This window comes from Zootoca vivipara, chromosome 1, assembly GCF_963506605.1.
Source record: "Zootoca vivipara chromosome 1, rZooViv1.1, whole genome shotgun sequence".
NCBI lineage: Eukaryota > Metazoa > Chordata > Lepidosauria > Squamata > Lacertidae > Zootoca > Zootoca vivipara.
The window spans coordinates 33473839-33484662 of NC_083276.1; positions in this window are offsets into that span (position 1 = coordinate 33473839).

The following is a 10824-nucleotide window of genomic DNA, read 5'->3' on the forward strand; positions in this document are numbered from 1 at the left end:
TAGGATGCACAAATAAAAGGGGACAACCATGATGTATAGACAGAGCTGGCCCAAGACATTTTGGAACCGAAGGTGAACTAGAAAATGGGCCACCCCCTCTGCCAGGGAAGAAGGGGTGAGTGAAGATCTACACCTGGAACAAGGGTGGGAGGAGACTAGTAGTGCCTCCTTTTCACCAAGAGTCTACTGTAGAAGTGGCATTGGGAGAGGCTGCCAAGAAGACAACAGAACTGGCCTTCAATGAGTGGCGGCAGCAATAGGCAATGTATTTCTTGGAGGCCAGATCTGCTGCCCCTGGTGGTCACCTCACATTGCCTCATGGGCTGGCCAGCCCTGTGTATAGAGGAACATAGTACAGTACTCTGCCTTATACTGCTTTAGCTGATTGGTCCATCTAGTTCAGTGTTTGTTATGGCAGCCAGTAGCAGCTCTCCAGGTTTCAGATAGAGCACTCTGGATAGCTAAAAAAAAAAAAAAAAAGTTACATTCATGCCATACATTTAAAGCACAATGATACCACTTTAAATAGTCACACCTTCCCCCAAAGAATCCTGGGAGTTGTAGTTTGTTAAGGATACTGAATGTTGTTGGGAGACCCCATTCCCCTCACAGAGCTATGCTTTGCAGATTGGTTTAAGAGTCAACCCCGCTTCACAGCGAGCTCTGGAAACTGACTGTTTAAAGCTGTATCATAGCACGATGAATGTGGCCAGAGAGGCTACTCCCTGGTGCAGGAAAAGAAAGAGAAGTTGGAACTGGAGAGAAAGAACAGTGTGTGCTGTGGGGTTGAGAGAGAGGAGACAGTGTAATGGAGTGCAGATGGAAAATGAGAAGGATTTTTTTTGGGGGGGGGATTGGGGATAAGGGAGGTGTCTGATGGCAGCCTGTGGTGCTGCATTGTGAAGGAAGGGTATCTTCTGCCCTGGATCACAAAGAGGGGAAAGGGTCAACAAAGAATAGACTGAAAAGAGCACACTGAGTGACAGAAAAGCTCTTCTGTGGTTGATCTAGAATTATGGTCCTGCTGAGTTAGTTTAAAATACATAAAAAGTCATCTGGTTGACTTGAGTTGCACACTCCTGTAGGAAAGAAGGCCTTTCACTGCTCTCTTGTAGAAACACTCTGTGAAAAGACAGAACATGACTTCTTTTAAAAGGTAGGCACTATATTAAAAAAATGTTATAGGAGCCGAACTAAGGACCTCAGTGTAGCAATTTCTTCATGCTGACAACCCTGGTTAATGCCAACATCTTATTCAATTCCTCTGCTGGACTCCCACAGCAGTAAATCCTCCCACTACAACTAAAAGATAAGAGAGTTTGGTCCTTGATCTCAGCCAAAGGGGCTTTACACAGTGGAATCTTATTTCTCTGGAGGGGAATGAGAAATGAGAGAGCGAATGGTTTGTCTCAGAGCTGCTGTGGTGGCAAGAAGTAGCATCTGGAACAATCAACGTGCAGCTCATGATTAAGGATGGAGATCCTCAGCCTGTGGAGAGGATTAGCCCACGCTGAAGCAGCATTTCAACAACCACTGAAATATTGCTTTTGTGGTCTGGTGCTAGGCTACATACACACCATCCATTTAAAGCACTGTTATACCACTTTAGCAGTCATGGCTTACCCTGAATAATTATGGGAACTATTCTTTGTTAAGGGTGCTGAGACCTCCATTCCCCTTGCGGATATACAATTCCCAGAGTTCCCTCGAAAAATGGATTTATTGGCAAACCACTCTATTCTTGAGATCTTCAGCTCTGAAAATTCCTGGGGGATGTGGGGCTAGCCCGCCAGCTACAACACCACACCCACACCCTTCTGATGCATGTTAAATGCAGGAGAGTTAGCCTGTGCAATCTCGGGAGCGAGTGAGCTGTCTTTTTATTCTCTTCCCAATGCACCCAATGTAGCAATTTCCAAATAGGGGGCATGGTGAGGGGAAGGGGGTTAAAAAGGCTGCCTACCCACTAGCTTAGGAAAGCCACATGGCTGAGAAACAAACCCAACTAACAGCGAAAGTCCCATCTTTTTATGACCCCGCAGTGCCCCTGATGTATCATTGCTATGTTGGGAACAAGTGTTGCATTAACAAATAGCTTGCTCACTGCAGCCACCTCTGAGCTTTCTTGCCGCCGCCGCCGCTTGTTACGCCCTGTTGCCAAGTAAGTTGAGCAGGACCCACTTATATGGGGATGGTGCACTGAGACCAAAATCCCCTCTGACCTGGAACAGGCCCAATAGCCCTGTGGGAAATTGGTTTCACCTATTAAGTTGAGCAAGAATCCCTACTGCCTCTGTTTAGGAATTGCTGCCAGGCAGTACTGAGATAAAAGGGTCCAAGGATGTGACAGCATCAGAAGGTCCCCCCCCCCCCACATCTGCGTGGGAGTTTCACATTGTAGCAAGAGAGAAGAATCCTCTCCTGTGGGAATTCATTTCAGAAAGATGAACTCCCCTTCCTCTGTTTTCGGGGAGGAATGCTAATGGTAAAAAACAACAACGCTGCCACCACAAAAGCCATTTTCTTTCACAACAACCATGTTTTCTAGGCAGGGCTGAGACAGCTACAATAGTACGGAACATAAAGGCTTTCTCTAGGCATGGTCTTTTTGCAGGCTGAATATTCAGTGCTGAGAATGACTCCTGCACTGATCTTCCAATTACATTCATTCATTCATTCATTCATTCATTCATTGCGTTTATATCCCCCCTTTTGCCAATGGAGCTCAAGACCGCAATTCCCAGGTTATCTTCCTTTCAGACACTAAACAGACCCAGACCTAAGCAAGGTTGCTGCATCCTATGCCATCAGACCTTGAGCACACACACCTTGAAAGTCCTACTGCAATCTGAACTTTTTGCCCTCCACCACCACTGACATGTCCACATTAAGGTAGGGGGAATTGTTGCATTTCTATCCCAGCTTTCCCCCCAAGGAGCTCAAGCTGGTGTGCACAGTTGTGCCGTTCCTCATTTAATCCCCACAACAACCCTTTGAGGTAGGTTTGTCTGAGAGGAAGTAACCAGCCTGGGGTCAGCCAATGAGCTTCATGGCCAAAGGGGGACTTCAACCCTGTTCTTCCAGGTCCTAGTCCAACCACTAACACCATACCGGAAAAAAATTAGCTTTGAACACTCGTCTCTGGACTCACCCTGAGCATTAATTATCATTGAACAATCGTCCTGATTTGCTTGCACAAAGCTGATGCTGAGATTGGGCTATATGCCATCTTTATTGAGTATTTGCTCTGATTTCTTTGCAGGGAGCTGATACAGCAATGAGCACCCATCCTGATTTGCATGTGCCATGTTTACATCTCTTACCATTTATCATTTTGTTCTTCCCACACTTTTCAGTGCATTTTCCCATCGCTTTCCTAACTGCAAAAAGTCCAGGTGTTGTTTTTTTAAAATGGATTCGTGGTGCCAAGGCTTTAATCCACTTTAATTGCACAAACGTAAAGATGTGATATGCAAATGAATCCCTCCAGCAAGATATTGACAGACAAGCCACCTCTGATTTATTTCACCATCACCATTATCATTATTATTGTTCTTTTGCCACGTCCTTCCCTGTCTTTCAAGTTTACAAGGAACAGTGAAATCCTGCGCAAGTTGCTTCTGGGGAGCATTGACATGCGTGCATAGCACAGCAAAGGAAGAAAGCAGAAAATAGATAATAATGCATGCAAAGCATAAACAAATACTGTACTTCTTTATGTAATCAGCCTTGAAACGTGATATGCACAGACTTGCCCATTCTACCTGATGCCGTTTTTCCATGGCAATGGCATTATGTTATAGTGTGTCACTGGATAGAGATTAAGAAGTAAATTGCTCGCATTTCAGAGGCACCAGCAGCTTCTATCATAATTTTTTAAAAGACAGTTCAAAAGCTGTCTAATTGGCAAAGGGAAAGGCTTAACTGACTTAAGCTCCTCAGTCTTTAGAGAGTTTTCCAAAGCTCACTGCAAACACTTCTGCTTCAAAGCTTATGCTGCTTTATCTATGAGAAGCTAAACATTGGATAATTCTTTAATTAGTTCCCAACAAGATGCTTTCTCTGCAGCACAGGCTTGCAACAGGGTAATTATGTCCTTAGTTTTAAAACAAGTGTCAATACAAATGGTTTTCTGGCTTTCTTGTCTCTGCTGCCTACTTCCCGCCCAACATCTTATTTCTACCATTTGATTTAACTATTGCACTGCCAGCCAGGAAACTGCAGCAGCGCCTTAAGGGTTTGATACACCTTACAGGCGAGTGTGTGTGCAACGGAAACAAGCAGGACATGGCTCCTTCCTGGAAAGCATTTGTGTGTGCACTGGGAAACCTGCAGGCAGGAAGGTGAATATCAGAGGGAAAATTGCAGGGGTGGAGAGAGTGCCACTTTTCCACAGCAAACCACCACATCCCAATGTGCTGAGAAGTTTTCATTATGCACATCAGCACAAGACATGTGGCTAGATGCTTAGGCTCAGTTCCTATATAATGGGACAACATTGTTTTCCACTACAAGAACAGGTTACGAGTGAGCCTCAGATCCACACACACTTCCTTCCCCTCCTCCTTTGTGCCTGCGAGGTGGAAATTTAAAGCTTCTCTTTTTGCTTTAAAACTAACAGTAGTTGTCTGTGATGTCAGAACCTGGGAAACTGTGGTTTGTTTAATCCAGGGATGAAGCATTAGATCTGGCTGGAGGGTGGTTTGCTTAAACCATAGGTGGGGAATTAGATGCTTATCTCCCCACGCACCTGTGGGCCAAATCTGACAGGAGGGCAGGCCTGCCCACCTGTCAGCCACCTGACTATCAATCAATATAAGTTTATTGTTCTAGCCAAGTACTGTGACAAACCTGCACCAACAGTACCAGTAAAACAACACAGCTCATATCCATAATATGAGCCAACATTCATGATGTAAGAGAAAGGTTATCAGAGACACCAGCAAGCTCAAAACTAGCTTGATTTCAAATTAAACCTTTAAACCAACACAACAATTTATAGTGATTTTATCCAACTCCTTTTTCCTGATATATTTTTTAAGCCAGTGCATAGCGGGCCACTCTGGGTGTTACAAAGCTATTATTGTCACTCAAAAGAAACCAGGCCATTTCTGCTGGGGTGTACCTGCTTCATAGCTGTCAAGTTTTCCATTTTCTCGCGAGGAAGCCTATTCAGCATAAGGGAATTTCCCTTAAAAAGGGGGAGAACTTGACAGCTATGACCTGCTTGCTTGTGTGAATAAAGGTTTCGGAAAACAATCTTATATAAAGGGGCAAGATAACATATTATGAGTGATGTCTTCCACCTCAAGTTGACCACAAATACATAGTCTGTCTATGTATGGGACCATTCAAGACTGCAATGGGCATCACTTGGCAATGCAGCTCAATTAAGGCATTTCTTAAGGAAGCTGGTGAGAGTTTGGTCGGATAACTAGCTATAAAATGTTCTGTTCTCAAGAGTGGATTCCAAGGGGGGAAATCAGTGTTTCTGATTAGTTGCAGAATCCGGGACCGGCAGCCGTGTGACACCGGAAGTTGCGTCGACGTAACTTCTGGTGTCGCTTTGCCCTTCTATGGGCACCAAAAATGGCCGCCGGTGGCTTCAAAAGTAGCTTCTATGCATGACCGGAAGTGCGTCGACGCAACTTCTGGTGTCGCCCCGCCCATCTATGGGCACCAAAAATGGCCGACACCGGAAGTTGCGTCTACGCACTTCCGGTCATGCGTAGATGCGACTTTTGAAGCCGGCGGCGGCCATGTTTGGGGCCCATAGAAGGGCAAATCAGAAAGAAAGAAAAAAGGCCGCCGGTAGGAGAAAATAACGGAGAAAAACGGGAGACGAAGTGATACGGGGGACCACCGGGAAAAGGTAAGTAAAAACGGGGGTTTCCCGGGGAAAACGGGGTACTTGGCAGCTATGGTTGCAGGTCCCTTCTGGATTTCACCCAGAAGAGCCAATCCCTTAGTTGACACTTACTCAAGGTCAGAGCAGAGCTCAGTTCTGGAAAATAATACTGTAATAGTCTAAAACATACTGCATTGACAAACTCCTTTCCAGAGTTGGTTACCATTCAGTTCCATATAGCACAGAGCAGGAAAACACTCAATCTTTCTTCCCAGAAGTCCACACATTGTCATTTCTACTTCGTGTACATAACAACAAATCAGGCAGAAAATGAAATGCTGGAACAATAAAGTATCTAGCACGAAACAAAACACTACCTTAAAATCTGTGCTAAAAGAAGGCAGTCTTAGTCACGGCCTGTGGTACAGCAAGGAAGGTGCTTATCTAATCTCAATTGGGAGGGAGTTCCACAGACAGGCCCACCACACCATATTCATGGCATCTACTATGTAATTTGTCACAGTGTTTCACAAATGAAGCCATCAGCAATGCTAAAACACGACCTAAATTAGGAGCACAAGTTATGCTGCTGTTGATGGCAAAGAGAATAGAGATCAATATTAGCTTAGGAGGAGAGACACAGAGGAGCAAAGCTGCTTTAGAGAAATGCTGCTGCTCAAACTTGTGACCGAATATGTAGGAAATACAACTAAAGGTGTTGTACAGTAGTCCTTCCAACACAGTGCTTTGCGAACAATTCCGTGCAAAGTTTGCAGCGTTTGAAAATCTAGATCGTGTATTAAGTTATTCAGCAGTTTTACTTTGTTGCAGTGTGTGTCCTGAGAAAGAAATTAAATTCACTGAAAATATTTTCGGGATCCTATTTATGATGAGATGACAGCCTAACAAGCCTTTTAATGATGCTTCTGTGGCATGTAAAAATTCTTATTAAAATACTCCAGGCAGCAGAGCATTATAACACATTATTTATTGCTCTTGGCGAATGGGGGGGTGGGTAAGCCTTATGGTTTAAGGCGCACGCGGGGGGGGGGGTACTGGTGGTGGTGATGGTGATGGGATTGATATCTGCTGTAATTAGTTGTACAGTATTCCGGTCTAGGGACCACACTTATTTTTTCAATTATCAGAACAGCAGCAATACTGACAAGATTCAATAAATCAAATATGGAAGTGTTGCCACCAAGTGGTGCAAGATGGGTTAGTCGCTTTTAATTTAGTGATTAAAAACATCTTTGGGGAGAAAAAACAAACACCACAATTCCTTTAGTTGCCAGACAGACATTTCTTTGTACATCTTGCTTTATGCTAGTACCAGTGCCAGCATCTACATATTCAAATGCTGCCAATTTTAAAGTGCTCTTTCAGCTGCAAAGAAAGGCAGAAATAGTGCATTCCACCCCCGAAATGTCTGTGGAAGGATGTGTGGATCCAGAATTGGCCTCCACAGTCACTTACGGACCCATTGTTAAAACCGTGTTTATAGAAGACAATCTTACTCGGCTACAAGTGATCGCCAAAGAAGAAGATGGCAACCCCCAAATGGGTGTGTAGGAAGGGGGAAATAGTTTGTTTTCTGTTGATGCTATATGGATGGTGGGAAGAAAGGGAGAATCTATCCCTTCCCTGCATTCTGCAGCCACTGATGGGGAGGATGAAGCTGCTGAGTTAGTCATACCATTCTGCAGGTCTATGTCAACACTGGTTCTGTGTCAATTGTGTGTGTGACTAAGATAAAGACCATCTCATATGGTCTATGTGTGAATTAAAAAAAACCAAAAGCCACAAAATCTGGTTGTTTTTCTTAAATTTACTTAAATTTTACTATACAGTCAGACCTCGGCTTAGGTACGCCTCGGTTTGAGTATTTTCAGTTTAAGTACTCCGCGGACCCGTCTGAAACGGATTAATCCACTTTCCATTACTTTCAATGGGAAAGTTCACTTCAGGTTAAGTACGCTTCAGTTTAAGTACTCCACGGACCGTCTGGAATGGATTCATCCACTTTCCATTACTTTCAATGGGAAAGTTCGCTTCAGGTTAAGTACAGACTTCCGGAACCAATTGTGTTTGTAAACCGAGGTACCACTGTACAATTGTACAGTATTTTTTTTTTTAGCAGAAAGTAACTGAAACCATCAAAAGAACTGTACAGAACAGCCTTACATTTACAGAGCAAAATATCATTTTGAATTAATGCATATACCCAGCACATGGAACCTTACAAAAGGACTCTCTGTGCTCTTACCACAGCAAAAAGACTGATACTGATGAATTGGAAAAATAAAAATGCGGCTCCCTTCTACAATTGGATTGAAGACTTATACAAACTCACAACATATGAGCAACTTGTATATAAACACAGACCTGACATGGACAAATTCAATGATATTTGGAATCCATTCTTACAAATACTGTAATAGGCTAAGACCTGGTGAAGTACAATAACAACCTTGTAAAATATACAGTTTTGGGTCTTTCCCCCTCCCCCCTTTGTTTTCCCTTCTGCACTGGTTCTGTGGGTTCTGTTTCTCTTTCTCTCTTTCTCTTTTTTGTTTGCATCTCACCGTGTTTGGTGCACATATAAGTATGTACTTTTGAACTTTTAATAAATATGTTTGTTTTTTAAAAAAGAAATTACTTAATTTTTACAAGGTGGTTCTGAGGGGGTGACCTTCAATCTTAACCCCCATGCCCCCCCCCCAAACCAGACTCTAGTCACTTGGAAAATGACACAACTTTCACACACTTTGCAAATCAGTCTACAAAAGCCCCTGTAAAGATGGAATGGGATGACATTACATTCCTCCCTCAAACTTTGTACAGAAAAAAGAAATTGCTGCCCCTTGTACCCATTTGAGACAGCCGTATTTTTCACCTTACAGTAGATGCCTGCATTTTTTAAAACTCTCATTGGAGGTGTGACTATGGACTTGGCTGTGTGTGACTGAGGTACAGTATCTCCTTGGAGGGATGACCTCTTGCACCTCAACAAGTTCCACTGGCTCAGAGAGGCTTCACACATAGGCCTGTCTGGGACTGTGAGAGCCTAATTAGGCACAACCTGTGCACAGGTAAGGGGGGAGGTGGCAAAAGGCAGCCCTCAAGTCTTTTTTGCTGTTCCTTCTTCTTCCTCACCCCAGCCCCATCATTTTTGCTAGCCATGTTAAAACTGCAATGATTTCTCTTTAAATTCCTCAGATTGTTCAGTCACAGAACCACCTCCATTTTCAGTTAATAGGTGTGCTGGTAGTTCTCTGGACTGGATTCTTTTTAATGCAACTGGGGAGTTACAATATTTTTGTGCACATGCTGTTTTTAAACTAAGAAAATGCCAAAGGGACGTTTATACTGAAATTTTCACCGCACACCGGGTCCAGAAAGTTAAAATAAAAGTCCTAAACTTCAGATAATCAAGCAAAACAGTTAATCTACTCTCAACCCTCAATTTGAAAATAGTTACAATAGATTATGAAACAAATATCATGATTAAAATTACACGGAATGTACGTAAGTATAAATTCTTGCTGCTCCTCTCTTTGTGCACCTGGAGCGAGGCCTTCTCATCTTAAGCACTCGTCATTCATGCCTTTGGACTCTCATGTCAAGACCAGTATGCCATATATCACAAAGGTTGATGATCAGAACCAGTGAAGGCGGTGAAGGTCTTGTGTGAGTGTCTGGAGGCGGTTGGAGGATGGATGGCGGCTAACAGATTGAAGTTGAATCCTGACAAGACAGAAGTACTGTTTGTGGTGGACAGGAGGCGGGCAGGTGTGGAGGACTCCCTGGTCCTGAATGGGGTAACTGTGCCCCTGAAGGACCAGGTGCGCAGCCTGGGAGTCATTTTGGACTCACAGCTGTCCATGGAAGTGCAGGTCAATTCTGTGTCCAGGGCAGCTGTCTACCAGTTCCATCTGGTACGCAGACTGAGACCCTGCCTGCCTGCAGACTGTCTAGCCCAGTGTTTCTCAACCTTTTTTGGGCCACGGCACACTTGTTCCGTGAAAAAAATCACGAGGCACACCACCATTAAAAAAGTTAAAAAATGTAACTCTCTGCCGCCCTATATTATAATTATGACTGTAAGAAACACTTGCCAAATATTGCTTTCCGGCGGGTTAGTGTTGTGTATTGGCGGCCGCCAGGCTCGTTTGCACCAAGCTTTGGGAAAGAGGAGGAGAAATATTGCTTTCCGGCGGGTCAGTGTTGTTTATTGGTGGCCGCCAGGCACGTGACAATGTAAATCGCCCTTCTCGTCGCCGCACGTCGCGGCACACCAGCCAGCGTCTCGCGGCACACTAGTGTGCCGCGGAACAGTGGTTGAGAAACGCTGGTCTAGCCAGAGTGGTGCATGCTCTAGTTATCTCCTGCTTGGATTACTGCAATGCGCTCAACGTGGGGCTACCTTTGAAGGTGACCCGGAAACTACAACTAATCCAGAATGCGGCAGCTAGACTGGTGACTGGGAGCGGCCACTGAGACCACATAACACCAGTCCTGAAAGACCTACATTGGCTCCAAGTACGTTTCCAAGCACAATTCAAAGTGTTGGTGCTGACCTTTAAAGCCCTAAATGGCCTCGGTCCAGTATACCTGAAGTAGCATCGCCACCCCCATCGTTCTGCCCGGACACTGAGGTCCAGTACCGAGGGCCTTCTGGTGGTTTCCTCATTGCGAGAAGCCAAGTTGCAGGGAACCAGGCAGAGGGCCTTCTCGGTGGTGGCGCCCACCCTGTGGAATGCCCTCCCATCAGATGTCAAAGAGAAAAACACCTACCAGATTTTTAGAAGGCATCTGAAGGCAGCCCTGTTTAGGGAGGCTTTTAATATTTAATAGATTATTCTATTTTATTTTTCTTTTGGAAGCCGCCCAGAGTGGCTGGGGAAACGCAGCCAGATGGGCAGGGTATAAATAATAAATTATTATTATTATTATTATTATTATTATTATTATTA